The sequence below is a fragment of the Pygoscelis adeliae genome, unplaced genomic scaffold (genome assembly GCF_000699105.1).
Source record: "Pygoscelis adeliae isolate BGI_AS28 unplaced genomic scaffold, ASM69910v1 Scaffold111, whole genome shotgun sequence".
NCBI classification, from domain to species: domain Eukaryota; kingdom Metazoa; phylum Chordata; class Aves; order Sphenisciformes; family Spheniscidae; genus Pygoscelis; species Pygoscelis adeliae.
This window is the reverse complement of record NW_008824542.1, coordinates 1,268,246-1,292,803: the sequence shown is the minus strand read 5'-3', so window position 1 is coordinate 1,292,803 and position 24,558 is coordinate 1,268,246. Positions and strand designations below refer to the sequence as shown.

The 24,558-nt window shown below is 45.1% G+C and overlaps 1 protein-coding gene across 1 annotated transcript in view; it reads right to left on the bottom strand.

The window, feature by feature from the left end:
- Positions 1 to 24,558, bottom strand: part of EXT1 (exostosin glycosyltransferase 1) — a 201,306-nt gene that overhangs the window by 158,430 nt on the left and 18,318 nt on the right. The window lies entirely within an intron of this gene.

Sequence of the window (24,558 nt, the reverse complement as noted above, 5' to 3'; positions counted from 1 at the left end):
ATACTACTTCTAATGGCAAAGATCAAGACACCAGTTGCTTCATTTTACTCTGGATTTCGGAAAGCAGAGTACCCACGTAAAATTGTTTGCAATGCAAGAGTAGATCACATTAAGACACCAAGATATTAGTCATATTAATAAATTTGTCAAAGATTTGAAGGCACAGGAATCTGTCACTTCCATTGCTTGGTTCAATGAATCTGTACCAGTTTATTTATCTCCTATGGCTTGCTCAGCTTTCCAACCACTCGTATAAAAAGGTTTCCTCTCTTTTACTTTTTAATTAAAAACAGAGTGGAAAAAAGATTGTGATTCACTCCCAGGACACAAAAAAATCCATTTGTGATGGAAAAGAAAACAACAACACATGCAAACATTTCCTAGAAAGCAAACAACTGTTAGTGGGCCTTTTTAGGTTAATACCCATGGCATTCCTTGGCTTTACTTTACATAGAAAAGGTCACCATCACCATCTCATTTTCCTCCTAAACGTTATTAACCCTCCATATTCTGCAGGTCCAAACACCAGACTTTCACCGTGGCAGAACCTCCCAAGTTGTCACGGTCTTTTGTGAACTCTGAACTCTCCTGTGGAGCACAAGCACTGGTTAAACCCTGCCCAGCACAGAAAGGGAAGCAGGACTCTTGGGTTGGGTTGTGCTGCTCTTCTCGCTGCTCTGGCTAGGTCTGATGAATGGATTTATGAAGTGGTCATGAATAAAGCCTGCAAAACCCATTATGTTTCACATGCTGGGCTTTCTGTTTGTGGTGCCTGTGCTCTGTAAGACCAACCCTTCAATCTGTGTGGGTTTGGTTTTCACAGCTAACATACGAGGCACATGTTATTTCAGAGAGTTTGCAGTAGCCCAATTGTAAAGATGATTCAACGCAAAGAAAGGAGGGTGAGTTGGTGGGATGGCAACCAGCAAACCAGAGAAAGTCACAGTGTTTTCAGTTCCATTAAAAAAGTGTGTGTGTGCTCACATAAATGAAAGACACGGTCTATACATCAGTTCTGAACATGCACAGAGACACCCAAATCACACACATACCCATAACAGAGAAAAATTTGGACACCACCAGACATAACATACTCGACTGACTCAGAGTATTCCCATTCCCGCAGAGGACACAGCTTTGCAAATTTAACTTTGGCGCAAGAAATTTCAGTTTGGGTGAAAGCTTTTTTTTTGGATGAAGAGCATTTATTTTTAAGAGCATCCATTTGCCTTCCTGAAGTGATGCCCAACACAAATAGAGCAAGGCATACTAGAAGGCCATGTAGCTTTATGCTCGTATTACATCAATACATACCCCTCACCCATTCCACGTGTGCTCCCGGTCATCATTTGGCCACCGATTTCCTTCCTGGTTTCTTCATTTTTAGATTATCTCCCAACAAAAATCTCAAACTACTAATGTACTTGCTCACACTTTCCATACACAAACATTGTATAGGTACTAAACAGCAGAACCTTTCACATGGTAAGCATTGAGCCTGGTTTTAAATAAGGGAAAAAAGACAGACCAGGTGAACTACTCAAAGCCACAAACACAGCACAGGAGAATTCGTATTCGAGACCTTCCCAGATTCAGGTTCAGCATATTAGATCCCTCTTTCCTGCAACGGTGTTTTTCTTTATCTAGACTTTGCCACAACAACAAATCAAACCCATCCAAAGCCAGAAAGCATCAGAGATGCCATTATCCACAATAGACTTACATCAGGGATGAACTTGACTTGCAGTACCCAGAGGAAAGAAAGTAAGGTGCTGAAAATAAGATATTAAGAGCCAAATTAATTGGTGACATAAGCAGGTACAAGTACATTGAGTGAAATGGAGTAGCTTATGCCTGCAATGAATATAACCGTAAGCATTTAGCAGGTTCTTCCCTGAGTCTTTGTTTAAACAAATCTGAATCTATTAGTCTGCTGCTGAATAAATATGATAAATTCTTATTGAAATTATCCTCTGGTGAGCAGCAATAAATACTAGGCAATATTCTTTCAAGTCATCCATTATTTTAATCTGGCTAAGAGCAACTCCAGGTTTTTTGCATGCACAGACAAAAGTTATCTTCAGTACAATAAGTGAGTGTAAAATAGCGTGATGCTTTGAGTTTTGGAAGGAACAGGGAAACATTCCCAAGCTCGATACCAAATCCAGCAACTCGGACACCCCATCTCTGTGGAGTTCATACGGTAACAATACAGAACATTTCCATACATAATTTACAAGCTACTATGAAATGCTAGAGGTCAAAACTTCCAGGGCATAATTTAACAGGGAAAACGTGCACTGCATGTCGGATCAGCCTTTGTGGTATTACAAAAAAAAAAAAGTGGAGTAAAAACGCAGACAGCATTTGTGATTAGGAAGAAAAAAAGTCACCATTTGTCAGACGTGGCGTCTAAACATGCTTCAGACTTTATTTCAGTAACAAGTACTTAGACACACACACACACTGGCCCCATAAAAGAAAGGAGGTGGGAAAAAAACAATCAATTACAAAGCATCCTATTTATGCTCCGTTACCCAAACGCACATGCAGAGTCACCTCAGCACTTCCCAGTGTCCCCCAACTGTGGCATTTAACAAACGTTGGTGTTGTGAGACACTTTCAAGCATTGCATTTTAATACCACGAAAGATGACATCCTTCAGGTGTTTCAGTCTCCAGAAGCTGATGCTCGGGCTGCTGCCTGACTTGATCCCTTGCACAGGGACTGAAAGCAGGCAATGCCTCATTTACATCTTCCCTCCAAGATATCATTTATGGCAAAGCTTCAACCACCCTTGAACTCCTGGTGGAGCAGCGTTGAGCAGCGCACTGAGGACCTCCTCCAGATGGGCTACAAAAGGCCCCAGCGGCAGCGCTGCCCGTCCTGGGCACCTCTTTCCTGCCTGCTGCCTGCATCTCCCATCCCATGTAGCAGCAAAGTGTCTCAAATACCACCGCAACACCTGCTTCCCAATGCAACCGTGCCTGATTCTTTGCACAAAAAAACCTAAAACACGTAAGCATGTAATATAAAATTTGCGTAACGGGAGGGAGACAGAAAATAAGACAATTTAACTTAAGTGATTACACAGACAAAAACTCTCTGCCGAAGGGATACGACACAAACATACTCTATTTAAAAACACATCTCACACACCATTTCTACCATGTTTAAAAGAAAATCACGCTCTTTAAACCAGAGTCATTTGTTAAAGTTCAGGGCCCCGTCAGCCCTGGGCTTTCCCCAAGGCCCGGCTGTAATGCCCGGGGAGCCTGTGGTGGGGAAGGCATCTCCCCGCCAGCTGCATCCCCTCTGCCTCCATCCTGGTTTCACACTGGTTTCAGGTGAGATGGCACCTGATCCGAGTTAGGATACCCCGGTGGATAGCTGGCTCAGCACAAACCCTGCCAGATCTACCTCAAATCATCACACTTTGGTGTTTTGTTTTGGTTTCTAAGGAAATTTGGATCAGTGGAGTGAGTTCACACCACGTTTGTGCTTTGAAATCACGTGCTTGTGGTGCACCATCCGGCACTGGCAGCTCTCAGATTTGGTTTGTTTTTGAATTGAGGTGCCAGACACAAATGCCCTCAACACCAGAAGCCCTCCAAGTCCATGTCGATGTGTTTTAAGCCATGGTGAGCATCTCTGCTGCAGGTGTGTTTGTTTCAACTCTGTGGTTGCCCATGTGGTTTACAGTTTATCTCTCACATTAAAAATTGAGAGTAACCTTCTCACCTCCTCGCTACCAAAACCAAAACAGTGTAACCCTACTTCTAGCAAATACGGGAAGAAACAGAGCTGAGAGGGAAGAAAAAGCTGTTGCACTGAAAGATGTAGTGCTGCTTTGCAAATTCTTAATTCTCCCCCTCCTTCCATCCTTGGGCTTTCACGCTCCTTGGTATCTCCTTGAAACTCGCCCTGCTTCTCTTGATGCCCAGCAGACATCTCACCCAGTACGCATCCAGGCCTGGAGCTGAGCCACCCTGGCAGGGCAGAGGCCATCTCGCACATCCTGGCGCAGCTCAACCGAAGACCCTTTTTTTTTTTTTACAGCAGGAAGTGTAGACCTTCACTCCCTTGGTCGTGAATATCCCCCTTACTACAGCGGTATATTTTACTGTTTAAATAAAAAAAAAAAATTGCGTTGTTTTTTTTCTAAGCCACTCCTGCTACTACTTTCTAACAGCCGGTTGATTTAGGGTCTTCTTTATTGTCTTCCCCTAACTCCAAAAATTACAAGGTCCAGCAACAGACTAATTCCTAACAAAGCTGCTGATAATCATAAACAGAAATGGGTCAGACAACAGCTTTGCCTATACTTAAGGAAATATGCAGTGCCTGCAGCCTGCAGCTCTTCACTTTGGCTTTCCTTTGAAACCCCAAAGATGGCACCTTTGTCTATGCATTTTTATATCTCAAGCGCCCCTGCAGTTTACTGCTATTTGCCTGTGAAAACACCAGTAACTGAGAATATCCTCTGCCAAAGGACACCCATTGCCTTGATTCAGTCCCTTTGCACAGAAGCCTCCACCTGACAGAAGTAACTCTGTCCTTTCCTCCACTTCTTTCCAACCCACCGAACAAGCAGATGCACAGAAACAGCATCTACATGAAGATGTTTCATCGGGAGTACATTGCTCTGACAGCAAACTGCCAGGTTTCCATAAAACCCATCCGGCAAACAGCTGCATTTCAGATGACTTAGGGAACAAAGGCTTAAAGAAAGTCACTGCACCTGCACCAAATCTTCAGAGTCTCCTTTCCTCCTCCCTTCTTCCCACTGGTCTTGTTTCCCCTGAGTATCTTCACCCAGCAGTTGTAAGGGAAAGCAGATACAAGAATGCGCCATTGTCATTAATGAATTGGCTCAGTCATGCCGTTAACAGCCCCACTTAATTGTTACAGTATTATTTGCTTGGCAGCTTCTCCCACCATAATGTAATAACAACCCACCGCACTGTCCCAAGTGAACTACCAGGGCTCAGTTTACCATGTCGCTTTATTCTCCACACCAACTACCCGAAATACTATCTGCTTGACTCTTACTGCCCTGTAATTAAGCATATTGTCAAGATTAGAGTAGTCAATATCCATCTCGGCTTTCATGACCAACCCACAGACATGAGGTCAAATGAAGAAATATCACTGCACAGGGATACTTACCAGCAGCATCCTCAGTACAGGCAAAACTGTCATTTATCATGAGGTCCAAGATGGTGGTTTTAGCTTTTTGTAGTAGAGAAATTAAGTCAAGATCATATATACAGCTAGCCTATTAATAATAAGACTTATCAAGCACTCCCTTCCTGTCTCACCAACCCTGTCTTACTGTTAACTAAGTCCCTTAACTTGAAATAACCAGTGCGCCTGGCAGTGTAAAGCCCATAAAAAAAATCTAGACTTTTACCATTTCCAAAGTAACCACGAAGGCTACTTGTAAATGGCTCTGGACATGTCCTTAGAAAGACAAAACGTCATCTGAAAAAAGAAATCAGAAATATCCCATGCTTTTTTTTCCTGCACGCAGGAGCACAGCTTTATATACACGTAAAATATTACCAAAAGCTAACCCAAACCCCCCATTTAGGAACAGAAGTGGCTTTATGTGATACCCGTAATCTGAGGATCATGAAGTACTTCTAAAAATTCAGTAATCCCATCCTGCAGACAAACAAGCTAACGTACAGCAAAATTGCTCAACTGAAATGGCGCTGGAAAAAACAAAACCCTCAGCTCTGCTTACTACATTGCGCGGCATAGCAGACCGGTTTTTCTTTTTTTACTTTGGTGCTATTTTCACCCTTTTATGAGGTAGGTACTATTTTAAAAGAGTGCATTTTTGAAAGTATACATTCTGTTTCTTTAGGTTGCAAAGACTTATTCTGCTGATTGACCCTGCCAGCTTCACCACAATCAGTCAAGCTGCACGGTGAGCTGAGGAGCCGCCTGCTGCCTCTGCTAGCACGTCCACCTTGCAGACTCTCGTCCTGGTCCTATAGGGAATCCATAGTGGCAGCCGCTCCTGGTGGCTTCAGTAGGAAATGGAGAACCTCCTCCAAGCAGGGGAAAGCAATTCTATAGAAAAGGAGACCATCAACAGAAACTCGGATGTCGCTGTTTCTATGCTCCTGTAGACAAGAAATACTTGTAATTTCCAGCTATTTAAACGCGGTGAGGTCAGAGTCAATGAGAAAGGTCTGGTACAATTGATCCTAGAATGAGGCAACAATAATACTTAGGAACTAATATGGATTTTTTTTTTTTAACAACAGTGTAACATGGCATGTTACAAAAATAGCAAAACCTGATAAATATAGAAGACCTGTCTTCCACGAAGAGCTGAGTGCTGGAGTCTCTATTTATGTATACCTTACTAGCAACACCATGCACTGTATCCAATTACAGTATGATTTTCGGTTTAGTGCATGTGATTCCTCCCTGCTGCCCCTTAGTATTTGTCTAAGGCCATTCCCAACTTTTCCCTTTCAGCATTCTCTAAGAAACAGCTACACTCACTGTCCTGCTACTGCTAGCCACTCAGGCTCGGCTATTCATAAAGACCAGAGGGGTGACAAGAGGATGGGGAAGGGGATCCAGCAACAGGAGTCTGAGAAACCTGAGCTTCATTTTCTGTTCTGCACCGGCTTCCCAGGCAACCTCGGTGAGCTGCCTGGGGCCACCACCTCCCAAAACCTAGCGCTTGGGGCGACAACGGCATATAGTGCCTCCCATCCTTCCCGCCACCAGCTCAGCCTCCTCATTTGGGCCAGCCCAACCGCGTGTGGGAAGATGTCGTCACGGATATTTGGGCTGACACCATGAATGCAACGAGAGCCCAAGGGAATAACCTCCCAGCAAATGTAGATCACAGACACCCAACATTTTATCTCGCCAAACCACAGTCCCAGTCTTCTGGCATCGGTCCGACAAACGTCCCATCCTTTTAGAGTTGGATGGGGAACACATCATATAGTGAAAAGCACCAGGCCAGGGCAAGGGGGCCAAAGCGAGATTTGTGTATGCTGCATGTTGAGGGGCTGGGGGAGGGTTGTTTTGCTGTGTTTTCATAAGAAAGCCGTGGGCTAATTAAAGAAAATGCAGGGCTTGATGTTCTGAGTTACACAAACATCAGTCACAGTCCATGTAGATCACACAACCAAGGTGGGGTGTTTTGAGGCAGCAGGGAATGTCTGGTCATATGTTGAACTCTGCCATTAAAAGAGGACTCCAGTAATAGGCAGAGGCTTCTCTATCTAAAAGCAATAGCAACAAAAAACCAAACAAACAAACAAACCCCACACTTTTCTTTCCCTTGCAATGGGTTTGGCCCAAAGACTTACAGTAAAAAGCTATAAGTGAAGCTGAATTAATTGCAATTAATTGATCATAAGGTATGCAGGCAATTGATCCTGGCTGCACCTGCTCATCAACACTAAGGCTTTTTCCTAAAACTTTCCCTCTACTGCTGAAGACCAAGGTCTAGCTCCGCTATACCTGGATGACAGACCCACAACAGCCTTAACTGGTCTCTGCTGGGATACCCAGGTAATGGCCCCTGTCCTCCACAACTGCCCCATCCAAGCATTCCCACCTTCTTCCTTGTACTCATTCGTGTTCCTCCAGACACATCACCCCAAGCCAGGGAGCCAGCTGAGCTCATGGAGCTGGCACAAGATCCCAGCAGTGGGATCAGAGTAGTGTCAGTGCCAATGTAAGAGGGGCAGTAACCATCCACCCTGCACCACAGGCCAGGGACATGAGGCTTGCCCTCATCTCAAGGGATGATAATGAGAACCAAGCCCAACTACTGTCAAACCACAGCTGAACAAGTTTATGCTAAAAAGTATGAATTTTCTGATCAAACCATAGGCCAACTACACTGACCTACACCACCAATGTGCTCCTTAATACCAGTGAGCACACTGCCGATCATCTGGTGGCCCCAATTCGATTAGTATTAAGCACAAGGACACAAATCACATTCCTGTCAAACCAGCCACAGCATGTGGTGTGGCGTTTACAGTGGCATTGCCTCCCACCTGGAGGATGCCTGCTTGATCTAACGAAGCCAGAACCGCTATAAAAGATGACACCCAGCTTGCCACAAAGTCTGGGGCCACATCGCTCCCTGTGCAGCATATCTGAGTGGCTTTGGCTTCAGAGACCAATTCCCAACTGGAGATCAGACCGCTGCAGTAGTAATGCCTGCTCCATCTGAACTGTTAATGGGTCATGGTCACACCTAACCCCATGGACACGCCTTTATTCAAAGAATCTCCTCTGAGTAATCTTTACTTCTTCCTTAGGGGGGTTGAAAGCAAACTAACAGACCAATGGTGGCTTCTTCTTCAAGTCTTGAGCCTCCCATTCAGCTCTTGTTTTCTGGGAAGCACAGCTGAAGTCAAAAGCTTTCTGAACACACATACCTCCCAGGGCTGCAGCTGCTGACGTTTTGGAGCACTGAGCCTAGAGTGGAGAACCACGCAAGGAAGTCCACCGCTTGCCACCAGATTGTAGAAGCCCTGAAATCCCCCTTTCCTGGCAGCTCTACCATCAGCTCCAGCAGGGCCAGGAGAACCCCCTACCTGCCCAAGCTCAAAGGAAAAACATGGAATAGTCTGAAGTAGATGGTTTAAGTGTATGGGAGCAGAGATCTTCAGTGTACTGTACTTCCTACAAAGGGCCTCACAAGTGACTCAAGCTGCCCAACGTGAGTTCAAGCCAGCTCTTTCTTCCCTCCCTTTTTCAAGCTACTTCTCTTCACAGGACCACGCTCATAATGATGGAAGAGTTTGAGTTAAAAGTGTCATCTACATAAAGGTTGCCTAGATACTTTGAAGACAAGTGCCACAGAATGTGTGCAAATAACAGGATTTCACTTTATGTCACATTTAAAAGAAAATGCATCCAATGCTACCACTCTGCACACAATGGGAAAGAGAACACACAATGGGAAAGAGAACAAATAACGAGTCCACGTCATACTGATAGCACGACTGAAGCTAATGGCTTGGGGGGGGGGGGTTCCCCCCTCCCTTTACACTGGTGAGATGAAATCCATTTATTCTGGAGACATGAGGAGGCTGAATCAGAAGCTACCCAAACTTTTAAATACAATTCTGTTGTTGTGAATGCAAAGCAACACTGGTCTTAGAACATTCTGAAGTCATTAATTAATTAAGGACCAGCAGACTTTCCAGGGAGGTATCTCCTAACTCTACACATGAGAGAAGCAATACCCCAGAAAAAAACATAACAAAGAAAGATGCATTCCAGACTTTGCGTGAAAAACTAAGTGGAAAATTATGTAGTGTGGGGGGGTGTCAAACATCTCGGACCATTTGAGTAGTAGCTGGACTCTGCAGCCTCTGACATACACGGCACATTTAGCTCACGTGTGATATGAGACTGCTGCAAAAGTTCACATTTACACATCAGCCTGCAATCTGGCACCCATCCTCTGCTTCTCTGGAGGAGGGCAGGCTTCTATTTGAATAGATCAAAGACTTCTGGCCATGGAAAATAATATAAGCTCACATAAGGCAGCTGGGTGCCTCCTAACACCCTACCTGCTGCAACTGGCCATCCACTGGCTAAAGAAACCCCCAGCCCAGCCACAACAGTGCTGTTAAACAGCTAAAGCCAGCAACCTGCATATTACACTAGTATCCCTAGATAAGATGGCAAGAAAAACATATTTCAAGGAAAATGTATTTCAAGGAAACAACTCCAACGCAGGGGAGCTCAGCACGTGGCTGTGCCCGGGCGCCGCTGCTGCCCAGGAAGCAGGGCTTGCTAGGGAAGCATCTCCTAGCCCCAGCAGCGGGTCGCTGTGCCCAGGGCTGCATCATCGCTGCCTCTTTGCAGAACGAAAGGTGCAGGGAGTGAGGCGCTTCAAGAGGGGGAGATTTCTCTCTCTGTGAGGGTATCATTTAGCAATTTGTTACGTGCTCCCAACCCCATTGTTTCTCAGACTCACGGAAGAACAAAAGCAGCTGCTAATCAAGATTCAAAATTACAAGGCTCGCCTTGCAGAGAGAAAGCAATACCTAAGTCATATCTGCTTTTGAGAAGGCTACAATTCACATAAAATCTGAGTGAAGTTGTATTCCCTCTTCTACCACTTAATTAATTGTGCAAAGAAGAATAGGGTCAAAGTAAATGTATTCCAAAGCGTGCCGGAGTCGAAGATGCCTTGCAGCCCCACAGCTTTTTGTTTTCATTACGAAAAAGTGGATTTTTGCTTATTACTATTTTAAAGAAAATAAACAAACAATAGGCTTAGACTGTGAGTTTTCTAAAAGGATTTGATTTTCACACTTTACCTTTAGAACAGCCATAAGCCACTCGCACATCTCACTTTAATATCTAATTGGTTTAAATTATGTAGTTCTGCTTTTTCCCCCAGAAAAAAACCCACTAGCACATGGTGGCGGGAAGGGCTTTTGCAGGGTTAGAGCAAGCCGAAGGGAAGAAAAAAGGCATACTGCCCTACAAACAAATAGCAAACAGCAAATGTAAGGTGAAATGAGTGAAATTAGCTGTTCAAAACTGCTGAATCCATCACTGGGAGTCCCGATGACCGGACAGACTGGAGGTGGACCAAGCCAGCAATGCTCCAAAGAGATGAAGATACGGCAGCAGTTAAGGTCTGTCAGAAAAGCAGTAAGGGCCAAATCAAATAGTCCTCACACACATCCAAGCACAAACATGGATGTATGTCATTGTCCTTTATGCTGACAAGGATAAGCAGAATGGGCTCAAACCCAACTTTATGGCCCACAGCTCAGAAACGTGTAACCCACAGATTTTTATTTCTCGTACTTTACCAAAGCTTTCAAATAAAACCCATTGTTTGGAAGGAAAGATTTTCCAAAAGGAACACAAAAAGGCTCTTCACCACCCCTAGAGATCCACTGGTGCTGTCCTGTGCATGCACTCACACTACCTTACACCCTGACACATCGGGGTTTAAAACACTGTAATAACGGATTCTCTACTAATTTGGATGGGCTAAAACCATACAAAGGCATCCTTTATCTTACAAATAGGCTAAAACAAAGCAGAAACAAGCTCATTCTTAGGCTTATAAAACAAGCCTTTACAGATAATTATGTTTTATTACTCTTCATTTTATGAGGATTGTGTTATACAAAACAAATACCAGATGCCTATTTGTTGTGTTTGGGGGGGGAGAGGAGGAGGAATCTCTGCAAGCACTGCTGTAAGCAGCCCTGCTTTCAATTAAACACAATAAATGCATAAAAATTAATACTGTTTGAAACCAGCAGGTAGGAAGCAAATGCATGAACTGTAGCTGCTGAAAGACCCTCTCCCCTCCCAGCTCCCGCTGCAAAAGCAGCCACTCACGAGCCTATTGCTCAGGGCTGGTGCTCTCTGGGCAGGTCTCCTTACGTATGTGTGTCCCTGAAAAATTAATACCAAACTTTGCAGATAATCAAAAGCTTAAAAAAAGAGGGGGGAGGCAGCAGGATTTAATGCTACTTCTGTAAAAGAGACGCACATAGACTCAGCCAGGAAAACCTGTAATTAAGAGTCAAGTAGCTTAAAGATGGGGGAAGAGGGGAGAGAAGGCAAGGAGGTGTAAAGATATTTCTGGCAACCTTTAAATAAAGCAACCATCCAAAATGGGCCAGATCGTTCAACTGTTAACTTGCCAGACTCATACAAGATGCTCCCAAACAGCCTGACAGAGTGTGCAGGACCGGACCCCACACCTGAGATGAAGAACACACCTCTGAAACACAGGGACACAAGCGGGGCGAGGCATGCCACCTATGCCCAGTACAACAGCAAGAATGGGACACAGTTCCTCAAGGACAGTAAAAGACAGCCAACTTTCCAGCAACAGCCAGATGTCAGCCATCCACCCCCCCCCAGAGGTACCACTAGGAAATCTATTTCCCATTTTCAATGGTGGTTTCCTTTTTCATTTTAATTGCATTAAGATCTAATCATGGGGTGACAATAGACACTTCTTACTTAAGGCCGATACCAGCCCTACATTGTAAATCCGGTTTTCAACATTGTGCCTGATAATGCTTTAATGTTCTGCAAAAGAGACTGAAATTGTGTACGCAGGATCGCATTGCAGTGGGGAGCCTTCTTCTAGAAAGTTTTTTTAAAAAGAGAGATTTTAAAACACAGTGCAGCAGTAAATGCAAAGTAAGTAGCAGTGGGATGGTTTCCATGCTTTGCTGTTCATTTCCAGGTTTCCATCCATCATAACTATTGACATTGAGGACAGGTCTCCTCCACTATCCTCTGCCAGTGCATATTCGCAACCTACTTCCTAATGAAGTTTGTTTACAAATATTCATTAGATTCCACGCTTTATTAGTCCAGTCAGTTAATTGTAAGACCACAGTACCACAAAATGCAATTATATTAATCAGTGCATTGATTATTGTGAAACACTGTTACCCTGAGACTGAAGTTAAAGAAAATAAGAACTATTGCTATAACCAGTAACCACACCAACAAGGCAACTGGGATCACACCAGTATCTCTAAATCCTTAGATCTCCAGTTTTCTACCCAAACAACACAGATGATCTCACTGTTAATTATTTTACTGTGACCTGTGTCAGGAAGATTTTTCATTAAAAATTAAGGACGAGTAAAAAAAAACTTTTGCTAGAAAGGACTATTATTACAGGCCACCAGAAATAGCTAACAGAACAAAAGCTGAAAACCTATTTTCACTGCAGTTCACTGATGTTTCGATGCACAAAGCCAAGAGACGCGTGTCCTAATGGCTCCTATTTTGGTTCTCAAGCAGCAGTAACCAAAACGGACACCAGCAGGCTGGGGGCAGTGAAGAAGAGTCCTGCGGAAGTCCTGCAGGTGTAAAGTGCAATGATTTTTTGAAACCTTCAGAACAAACGGTTAAGACAAGGCCCAGGATCCCCTTGCACAAACATAGAGCAAGAGTCCATCCAGCCTGTGGGGTGCTCAACCTCTGAGCTCCACAGCAAAGACAAACCAGCATTTGGGGAGCGGGCAACATGGGCAGAGGCAGCAGCTGAGAAAATAGCCAGCCCCATGGTTAGCTCCATGTCAAGAGACATGCACAGAGAGTTTAGAGATGAGTGGGGATTCGGGGCTTCCCCTGAGCTGAGGGCACCTCAAGCCCTCACACTGGATGCAGAGCTCGGGGAGCAGCACCTGCATGTGGCTGGGCGAGGGGCGGCTGCCTGCCCAGGCCACGGGTGCTCCGGCCAAGACAGGACACACTGGGTCTCTGCCAGCAGCTGGGGCAACCAGGCGCTGCTCAGATCTTCCAGTTCTCCTCACCCTACCAACAGCAACCCAGAAACAGCATTTATGGGCGGATGGGACAATAAGGTGCTGGGCTGTTCTCAGCTGAAGGTGAACGACCACCTCCCGCTATCAACAACTCGGGTACTTATTTCCTAACACGCCACGTCTACAGAAGCCATCTTCCAAGGAACACAGCTAAGACTTTATTACCGTTGTCTGCAATGAAATTTTGGGAAGGGCGTAGAAAAGCGATCGCATTTGTGTACGTGTGAGCTCACAAATTAACCCCAGGAACTCCGTTTACGGCAGGGGGGCCGTTTGCGATGGGAGGCAAGAGGAACGAGCGCCTGTACCCCCCGGCTTTGATGTGTCACCCACCCACCTTCACACAGCTCCAGCTGCTCGCATACTTTGATTATCCGAGCTTTCCCTGCCACAGCTTCACTCAGTCGCTTTAATCTTGCCACAGCAGCACCATGAAAAGAAAGGGGGAGAGGGAAGAGGGCGAGAAAGAGAAATAAAAAGAGAGAGAGAAAGGAGATTTGGGGCTGGAAAAGTCAACTTGATGGAAGAATCCGGAAAGATCTGACGTGCCATCAGCCAGAGATGAAAGTGCTAGAAATAAGGGATGTGTCACGTGTTTATTAAAATGGTGGAATGATTCTCATAAGGAAAGCACATCTTTGACACCTGCTCGAAATCACTCCCACGAAAGAGCCACCCAGCAATCTAGGACTGCTAAATTTAGCACTGGTTTTATCTTTTGTCGAATATGCGTAAAAGCTCCTCAAGACACGTGTCCAATCCAAAACTAAAACAAGACGTATTTTAAAATCTTGCTTAAACTAATCCACATGCCAGACCAACCATGAAGCCTGAGACGACGCCAAGCAGTGAAGGGAAACCTAACACCAGCTTGAATTAAAACTTACAGAACTGTAGTTAAAAAAAATAGGCAGAGAAGAGGGGGAGAGCAGTTATGAAAATGCATGATCACCTGAAATATTTCCCCACCTTCAAAAAATGTCGCCTTGAAATTCCTACCTGCTTCGTTCACCTATCTGCTATCAGATTTTTTATTACCCTTACTTTTGAGAATTTCTCAGGCACTTAGTATGCAGAAGCAGTGCGCAGGAATAGATCCCGCTGCCATAGATAATGTGGTTCTAAGGGAAACCCATCAATTGCTAATGGCCATGCAAATTGTTGAAACTAGAGAGTTATTCACAGTTATCTCGCTGTGATTTGGTAAGTGTCCATGCCTGATGTGATCACTCACTTGATATATTATTCCATTACAGTTCAAGTAGTAGCCTTACCTTTCGGTTTTAGGGAAAAAAAGCGTGAGAGAGAGTGGGAGGGTGAAGGGACGTTATTTGTTTTAAATTATTTTAAACAGTCATCCATACCTTCTCGTGCAAAGGTTTTACAGTACAATAAATCCCTCCCTGAGACTACAGTCATGCCTTACTGAAATGTTTAAATCCCTCCGAACAGAAACTAAAGGAGTTTAGCATGCAATTTCAGACCCTGATCTTGCAAAGCACTTTCTTACGTTTCAACCATACACATGGTTCCCACATCCTTTGTGGCACTGGATCTTCCAACTGCAGGTTGCACCGTTTTACATTTTCTGATCAGGGATTTCTGCTGCTTATGCTAAAATTTGCTGACATTTAATAAGCTATAGGCATCTCCTCAAATCCATAATGCATTCACTCTCTTGCAGCACCAACTTACTGATCATTAATTTTCAGCTTTATTGCAGCTCAAACATATCAGATGCTTTTTTTTTTGCTTCTTGTCTGAGATTTATTACTTTCAGCAAAGCGTACTTTGTTTTTTTTATTTTGTTTGCTCGTTTTTAAACAGCCCTTAAGGGGGAAATGTTACTCTTCTTTATAAAGTAATTCTGAAATCACAGTATTAAAAAATAAACCCTATAATTACGTTTCCCATTAGGATTAGATAAATTATATTTAATTAAAAGAAAAATCTGCTAGCACCCAGAACAATGGTTGGTGGCAAATCGAGATGAAACATTTATGTATTTATCTTCCTGAAGCAGCTGATTGAGTCTATGAGCAGACTCTATGACCCAAACAAGCCTTCAGAGATATAAATTCAGACATTATAAACAAAGATTTGTCCTTCCCTTCAGATAAAGGTTCTGATTTTTAGAAGCAGTCTCTGATTTTACTCTTGCAGACTACAGCAACTACAGTTTTGATGGTCTTTCTAGCAGTTACACACTGAACTACCTGATTGCACCAAGGAATTCCAGTATTACGATAAAATGTCTGCAATTATTCGCAGGGCAAAAAACAGTATCAGAAGTCAAGATCTTCTAGGAGAATGAAGAAAACCAGGATTCCTAACCAAACTCTGCCACGCTTACCCCTCTCCAGCACTGCCGTTGGGCAGGTGATGTTCTCCATCAGCCTGACGGCTATAGGGGTCATAACACATACTGCAGTTGTAGGAAACGATTTGTAGCATGCTCCTTTTTACAGCCTCAAAGAACTAATTATTCATGGGACAGGGTCCCCCACTTACACTTTGCAAACATTATGGTATGCATTTTCCATTTAGGAATCACTGCCAGTATTGCTATGCGCAGCCTGTCAGCATTCCGCTCTCAATTTTGTTTAGGAGCTGAAGAATGATTGATCTTATTGATTTGTGTCAACGGCCTGACATGGCCATATTGACGGCAGTAATTTTGTGGGAGGAGCTGGGAGGGGAACAGGAGATAGCATTTTCTGTAACACACCATCCTGCTCAAAGAGAAAATGTCCTTAGAGATGGCAGTACTGCTATCGACGGGACCGCACTGGGACTCGAACCGACACAAGTGAGTGATGAGACATTTCCCATGACCGTGTTTACAGCAAATCCACTGCTGAACACCCGACTGTATAATTATAATCTATTACAATTATGCAAAGAAGTAACATTTCAGAAAGGCCTTCTCATTTCCCATTCTTAGCATTGAATACTTTTGTTTTGCAGCCAATCAACTAAATTAGCCCTAATTCTGTTTCATTCACAAACACAAAGAGTATATTAGAGGGAAAAAAGTGAACGAATGGGAAATTCACTTAGGAACCCGGGAATTATTTCGTTTTCATGTATTTCTGGACTAGAAACCATCATGGGGAAAAAAGTCAACTTAAGGCGGAAGAGCTTTATTGAATTTGCTAACTGCACCGCAAAAGCCCTTGGAGGAGTGATCAGAAACAGCAGTGCTTCAGCGCCTGGAAAAGTGGTGGCCTTTGGTAGAGTCTGAGTGAAGCAAGGAGAGTTAAAAGGCTCATATACCAAACACGACCACGTATCCTGACCTAGGACAAGTGCCAAACCCCAAAAAAGCTCTTGTGGACATTTCCTCCTCCATGCACACAGAGAAGAGCTGCTTTAAGCTGCTTCTGACAACTATCACCTTTTATCGGAAAGTCACAATTTAGACCTACACTCACTAATGCTTCCTGAGAAGGGGATATAGAAAACATTAATGAATAATGTTTCAGTTTTACATAGCACTTTCTCTAAAACATTATAAAGCACTAAAGTAACCCCCAAAAATGCTTAGGGAAAGCAAAGCGCTCTTCCCCATTTTAAAGGCATATGGAAACGTAACCACGGTGACCAGTGGCAATCCTGGCTGTCGGACTGCAGTCCCGAGACCATGTGTGCTACAGGCAGAAGGCAGGAGCTCCTGCGGCAGCCCTGCCAGCACCACACTTCACCCAGGGGCTGCAGGAGCGCGGAGAAGTCTGTCTTACTGGAATATGAAATGGGAGCCTGGTTTAGCCGACACAAACACCCCAACTCTACCACCTTTCAGGGAACACCCGCTTAGTGCCCCATCTGCATCCCTGCCAAGGAGACAGCACTACACCGCCCGAAAAACTGAAGTTAAATCTCAGCGAGAGGCGGTCTGAGAGATGAGCGGGGAAAACACAAGATATTTAAAGAAAATGGCATCTTCTTTCTCTTGTTACTGAGGAGGCTTAACCCTCCTGACTGGCTTAGAGTTGTTTTCTTATTCTAAGAAACAATAACATTTTAGGAAGTCAGATTGCATTTGGAAAGCCATCAGCCTGGCAGCACTCACACCAGTTCTTTCCCAGCAAAGCAGTTAGGCACAACATTTTGCTGAGATAGGGCCTTTATTTCTTAAAGCATTACTTCCCTCTTCTCATGTGAAACAAATCTCCTCTCCTTTGTTCTCATTTGGAACTCATTCCTTAAACTAGTTTCTCCTGCACCACCGCAGCATGCTGATCTCCCATCTCTCTGCTTCCAAACCACCTCGCAGGCCCCATGGCGCCCACGCTGCAATACCAGGACAGGGACCGCTCTAAGCACGCTCTTCGGCTTCTTCCAATGCATGGGTGTCAACCTTTATAAATTATAATTTGCTCCATAAGTGGAAGAAATAATGACTCCCACCATCCTCTGGCCTGGACCTTTAGTCACCCCTGAGCATGCCCAGTGCCACAGGCCGCTCCTGCCCCAGCTCCCTCCCCGTCTGCTCCAGAGGTGCAGGGATGAGTTGTATCAGCATCACGTAGCATTGATGCTCCCTCCAGTCGACTGAGGAGGCTCCTATATTAAGGGCAAGACAGTGATGATATATGTCCTGTTTCCTCCTGAAGTTTGGATTAAAAAAGAGCAACACAAAACCTTATGTAAAAGCACAGCATAGCTGGCTGAACAGAAGAGGAGGAACAAAGCTACTGCTCAGTGTAAACCATGAGAAGGTTTTGAAACCTATATGTCCCAAAATACTCGGCAATATGGAACGCTGCAGAACCTTAAATATAACCTGAAGTTTTACTCACACATTCCCACATGCTGAACTAATCTCCAAACAACATAGGAGAGGAGTATATATCCTGCATCATCATCTAGATATAGCCAAGTCCTTGAGAAGTCAGTCACCTTAGCAGCACGGAACACGGCATTTAACTCCCTTCGCAGGCCAGACAGTTATCTACGTACCTACGGATTATTTTTCTCTGGTTAGCAAAACGGTTTGTTTACCCAAGACCACAAAACTCTGTGGATTTTCTGAAAGAAACCCTGCAGAGAAAGGGAAAACAATCACAGATAATACTCCAGAAATCATCAGATTACAGCACATTCTCTTGACTCACATCTGTTGAGTAAATAAGCGCTTCGTGCCGACCAGTTTCATTTACCTCCCTCTCCCGCAAGCAGCTGCCAGTTTACTTTCCAGTGGGCTGTTCCAGGGCTGTATGTGGGGCAAAAGGATTATTTCCAGCAGAGTCAAACCGGTAGCCTTTTTCACTCGGGTTTGCCTTGAGCTGAAACTCCTCTCACTCAATCCCATCCTCCCAGGGAGATGCACCACTTCAGAGCTGCATGGATGCAAAGAGGTCCACGGCTGGGTACACCCTCAACGCAGCGGGGAGCAGCAGGCAGCAGCACGTAAGCCCCCAGGAGAATCCCAAATTTGGCCATCCCTCTCCCTTAGGAGCAGTTTCAGTGAAGCTCACCTTAGGCTGGTAGAAAGAGTCCTGCACAAGTCAGGGTTTGCCCTCTGTAATGCCCAGCCAGGGAGGGCGAGAAGGCGGGGGCACCGCTGGATGCTCTGCAGCACCTTCTTGCTGAGGGAGCCTCGCGGGGGGCACGGCAGGGCGTCATTTTGCCCAAACGGGTAGCTGGAAACATTACTTTTAGCTCAGTTCTGACCTGGGCTCACAAACCCTTCAAACTACCCGTTTCAGGATTACTTCTGCTTAAAATTAAAATGATGACTCAGATCATTTTTTGGTTTGAGTTCTGTTCTATCGCCAAGCATCTCTTCACTGATAATTATTTATCAATAAATTATCCTAGAACAATTTTCCTAGGCAGGAAAAATAAAAGCAGAGCCCCTCCACCATGAAAGCAGTGTTCACCTACGTTTCAGCATACAGAAAATGCCTGCTCTGCTCTGGACCAGATCAGCCATCTACTGTAATGCTTTGTCACCGCAGAGCCTCGTATGAGGTGTTTCACAGAAAGACACAGAAAAGCCTGGGGCAAGCAATTATAATAATAACTCGCCCCACAAGAAAACTTAATTACTTGAGGTTAGGAGGGCGCCTGGTTTAAGGCCTGCGGGCAGGGTGGGCTCCTCTGCCGGTGCCTGACCCTACACACCTGGCCACACACGCTGCGGCGCTCGACACCGCTCGCATGGGGAAACACGCTCATGCACACATGTCCACCCTCTTCCACCCCTTTTCCAAGAGGAAAGAGCCTGGTGCAAATGGCCAGGCTGGGGACTGCACTGCTGGCCATGAGTTCAGGGATGCTCCTGTCGCCCCTTCTCCCAGCTCCTGCCAGGGCATCAGCCCAGAGCCTCCCAGGTGGAAGCTCCTACCCCCCCAGGGCACTACGTGCATTAAATCAGCATCAACAGGCACATAAGGACACTATGCAATACACAGAGAGCAGGAGGAGGAACACGACAGAGCAAATCCCGTATTTCTCAGTTGTATGTTAAAACTTTGTTATTTACCTGCTTACTGCATTTTGAAATAAACACACTGTAAAACAGGCAATTTTCCAGTTTCTTGAAAATTGATATTAAAATAAAAAAGCAGTCTGGTGGGGATAGGTCTCTGCAGGAGCCAAGATACTCTGGGAAAATGCCCAAGCTCTCTCAGTAGTTCTTGAGTTTCATCCAAGCTCCCAAAGCAGCCTGGTGATATACAAGATGCACAGACTGGCTCCCATCTCAGTTCAGACGTCCCAGACAACAGCCACCCTGAACCTGGGTGATTTCTCAGCCCTGTCCTAAAGAGCTGCAAAGGAGCTGACTTGTGAAGGCTTTTAAATAATTCCAAAAATAATTCAGTAAGTGATTAAGTGTGGCATTTATATTTTAATACAGTACAGTGAAGCTCAGTATGTTGAAAATACAAGAATTTTGCCTTTGTTCAAAACATGCACATACATGCATATGCAGCGTCTAGATTATCATCACATGTTGGACGGGAATGCCTAAGCCTTACTTCACGTTTTCGTGTCTGTCTTGTGAGCGGCAAAGTCATCCCTAGTGTCTAATTCTACCCACTTCTTTTTTTATATGTGTATTTTATTCCTGGTGGTAAGGAAGCGAAACTAAAAGTTGCTTTTCTTCCCATTCTGTGCTTATTGCATGACTGTAACCTTTGCTCAGGACAGCATTTTCATGGGTAGGAGGTTCAGCCATGATTGACACACATTCCACCAGTAGAGTGCACACCAGGTAAACCTACCAGGTACCAGGGATCAATGAAAATGTTCAGCTGGATATTTTCACCTGTAAAAGTACATACACAACGCTGCTCAATACTGTCGTGTGCCCTGCAGAAATGTCTCACAGGCATAAGCACGTGGTGTGCTGTTGCTCCCTCCCTCTTCCGCCAGCGCCCAGCAGCCCCAGGTAGGTCCTTCTGTAGGCTCCTCCTCAACTGCACACCTCCAACCTCCTCTTGCAGGACCAGTCCCACCTCGTGAGGTCCTGTGTGCTTTGCCTGCCTTTCTCAGTTCAGTCTTGATCACGCAGGCTTTTTGACCACCAACTAGTCGAAAAACTTAAGTCTATAAAGAACACCTCGCTACACTAGTTGTCCTCCACCAGAAGTTCACATTTCTCCAAAAACACATTTTTTACTCACTTCCTCTTCTCCATCCTACTCTCCTCAATCCTGTTCATTATTTGTTTTACCCCTTTGCTTCATTACCATCATTAACTTCAGCTATCCTGCACAGATATGAGCAAAAAGCCTTCCTGAATGAGCTTTTGACAAGACCTTGTGTTTTTGGATACCATCACTCTCTCCATCTTCCCAGGGTAGGGTTGTTGCAGATCAGGGGATACACCACAGACAACATTATTTACTTTCCTAGAAAGATCCCCATTTTGGTGCAAATCTCTCCTCTGCATCTGACTTTACTAGAACATCGCATTCCTCCATTTCTTTCGGTATCCACAGTCATTTATATTACCTTCCAAAAAGTAATTATTTGGAACCAGTTAAGCCTGTACATGAATTCTGCCTTCGTTTAAAACACATTGTACATATGTATATATTTAGACTGTCATTAAATATTTAAGAGGCTGTCTTCAAACTTCAGCAGCAGCACTGTTTATTCACTTAACCCTTTGTGAAGCGGAAAGCTTGACGCTGAAGTCCTACTGTGGAGGAATTCAGAAAGCCCAGCTGCCTTAGCGCTGGGTGACAAAGGCCAACTTTGACAGTCAAGGGCACCGTAAAGAAACCAGAGGTTTTGTTTTCCTTTACATCCTGTTTGCTAGTAGTCTAATCATAATAATGCAATTCATTTTAGTCTGCATCAGCTTTATCTGCTCAGATGCATAACTGGGATGCAAATTAATTAGCTGTAATATACAGATAGATCTTTCAATACAATTCAGGGAGACAGAGTCAAATACACACATGCCCGTCCCTCCTTCCTCCAAATGAAATAAGACACTCTATGCATTTTCCACAGGTCAAGAAGTCACCTTTCTTGGCTTTTTCAATCTCCAAGAGAGGAAACAATGCAGCCTGCGGACAGGTGGACCTTTTTCGAACCCAACACCAAACGTCGCACTGCAGATGAAACCCCATCACAACTAACTCGCAGTGTGCACCAGCACCAAGCATAACACAACATAACCCTACCACCCTTTTAACGTGAGATTATCATGTTTTAAAATCTGGTCACCTAATTTACCCGGCTTAGCGAGGCCTCTACCTAGAGCCAATCATTCATATTTCGCCCTGGCAAGGACCGGTATCTCAGGGCCAGCTCTCCGTGGCCAGGGCACCCACATTCCTGCCCTTCATGTGAAGTGAAATAGTGTAAGCGTCACAGCAGAGGATGGGAAAACCAGCACAGAAGAGTGCGATATGCAACTTTCCCAACTCTATATGGATACGCAAATATATGTGTCTTGGAAAATGCATTTTTCTTGTTTTTGATTAAAACCTTGAGGATGTGTTGTTAAATCCAAGCCCCACAAGAGCAGCTTTGCATGCAGTTCTCAAGGCCCAACTGTGTTTAGAGACATTTCTTTGCCAAGCACTACAGCCTCGTTCATCATCGGCTGCTGCTTTAGGCGGGGTGAATAGCAGAGTCCCTCCTGCAGCTTTCACACCTGGGTTACACATCCACACAGAAGCATTTCAACTGGCTGACCGCTGTTACGCTACCCCGGGGATGTGACCTTGTTGGATTTTATAAAGGGAGTGGAGAGCCAGGCGTGGTCTGTATTTGCACGGGAGAGACAGAGAATGCAGGCCACCGCAGGACGCAGTGCTGGGAGATCAGCAGATGGCATACTTTGCTGTGAATCGGCACCGAAGCAGGAGCATGAAGGGGCAGCAGCACGCTCTGGCAGGTGCGCTCGCTCAGATAAGATGCCAGGTTCAAGAGCTTCAGCATTTGCAGTTGTTCGCCTGAGCGAGCCTGTTCATCTCAGTGGCCTGACCACAGATTCAGCCTGCCTCAATTCTTGGAGTAATCTTATTTTCTTGTAATCATCTTTTTTTACTTCCTGTCTTTAACAGCAGCGTTGCGACGAACGTTGAAGTCCCCATACACCACCCCAGATATGGCCGCATTTTAGCAGCAAGTATGGTTTTTTGTACCAGGTGGGTTAATGCTTCCGTATCCCGAGGGTTGTTATGTACACCCCTCGCTACAAAATAAGCGTCAAATACACTTTAGGAGGGGCAGAACTTATGGGGAGAGGTCTATCTTTTATTAGACCAAATGGAATAGCTGTAAAAAAATTGAACGTGGCCTTACTCATGTCAAACCACGGGAGGGTATGTTTGTTTTATGACAATTTGACAGCACACATGCTGTACAACACAGCAAATAACCAGGATTTTTCCTATCTGTAAATCAGCTCCAATTGCTGAGATCTATGCCAAAAACCAGCACAGCCTGCAAGGCTACAGTTGTCAGGTCTCCCTTCTTCCCCCCCCAGAAAATATTCCCTAAGGGAGATCACGAGCCAAAGGGACTCCCAGGTCACAAATAACATGAGCTTAGCTCAGTGGCTCTACTGACCACTTGGTACCTCCGCTTTATTGCTTCCACGTGTGCATCATTTCACCACTCGTCCAACAGTTTTCTGAAAGTGAATGGGATTAGAAGTCCACCAAGTATTTGCACTGCTGTCTTCTCCCACTCTGCGGCGGATTTACAGTAACCGAAGGGCGAGCAGAGTTCGCCCAGCACACGCAGGCTTCCCGGAGTGGCAGTGCTGACCTTCCCAGTCTCTCCCAACCCCCCGTGGCTAGTTTCGGTGGAGAAACAGGCAGCCAGCTGGAAATTTTGATCAGCCTTAATGCCATCGTAGTTTCTTCCCGACTGCTCTCCAGGAGTATTTTTCCACCCACGTTCCTCTATGCATCGCAAACCCCTCCAGCCGTTGGCAGCTCTCAGTGCAGCTCCACCACAAGCTACTAACCCAGTGCTATACGGCTGGTCTGTTTTAATTCAGCGTCTAACTCCTGCTACACGGGAAACATTCTCATGCAAAAAACTTCATATATAGACACCTACTCTGCAGCAAACATAGCAGTGGTCGGCATTTAAATGAACTAATCAGTTGCAAATGGCTTAGTCAGCATCGCAGTTCTGGAGGTAATTCCCAGGAAGCGATTTTCCCGGCAGCTATATATACAAACCTGAAAAGCAGACTGGAAGACGAGGGTAGCACCACAGCAACACAAAATTTGGCTACATAGTGACATCAACAAATAAAAATAAAAATCGGGGAAAGCCAAGAAACCAAGCATTCACAGAAAACACACACTGTGCTCGCACCACTGGCATATCCTCTCACATGTAAAAATCAGAAGCCCAGACACAGGACATGAACACAGTCAGCGTTTCTTTTTCCTCCTTTCTTTACTGATGCTGTGCCAGTTTGAACCGAGAGGAAAAAGACGGCAAGGGAAGTTACTGCCTCGTCTGTGGAGACACGCAGACACCAGCCAGACACTGGGCAGTGCTTTTTGGAGAGAACATCCCAGCAATCACCCTCAGCAACTAACCCACCGCAGGAGCAAGGCTCACGCATGCATTGAAGAGGGTCGAGGACTTGCACAGACTTAGTCTCGGGGCAGGTAAGGCACAGGGCATCCACCCTAAGAGGCACTGGGGGGATGAAGGGCAGTGCCAGATGCCAGAGCATCCTCCAGCAGCATCTTCGCCGCTGGCCACATTTGTGAAGCCAACGGGCTGC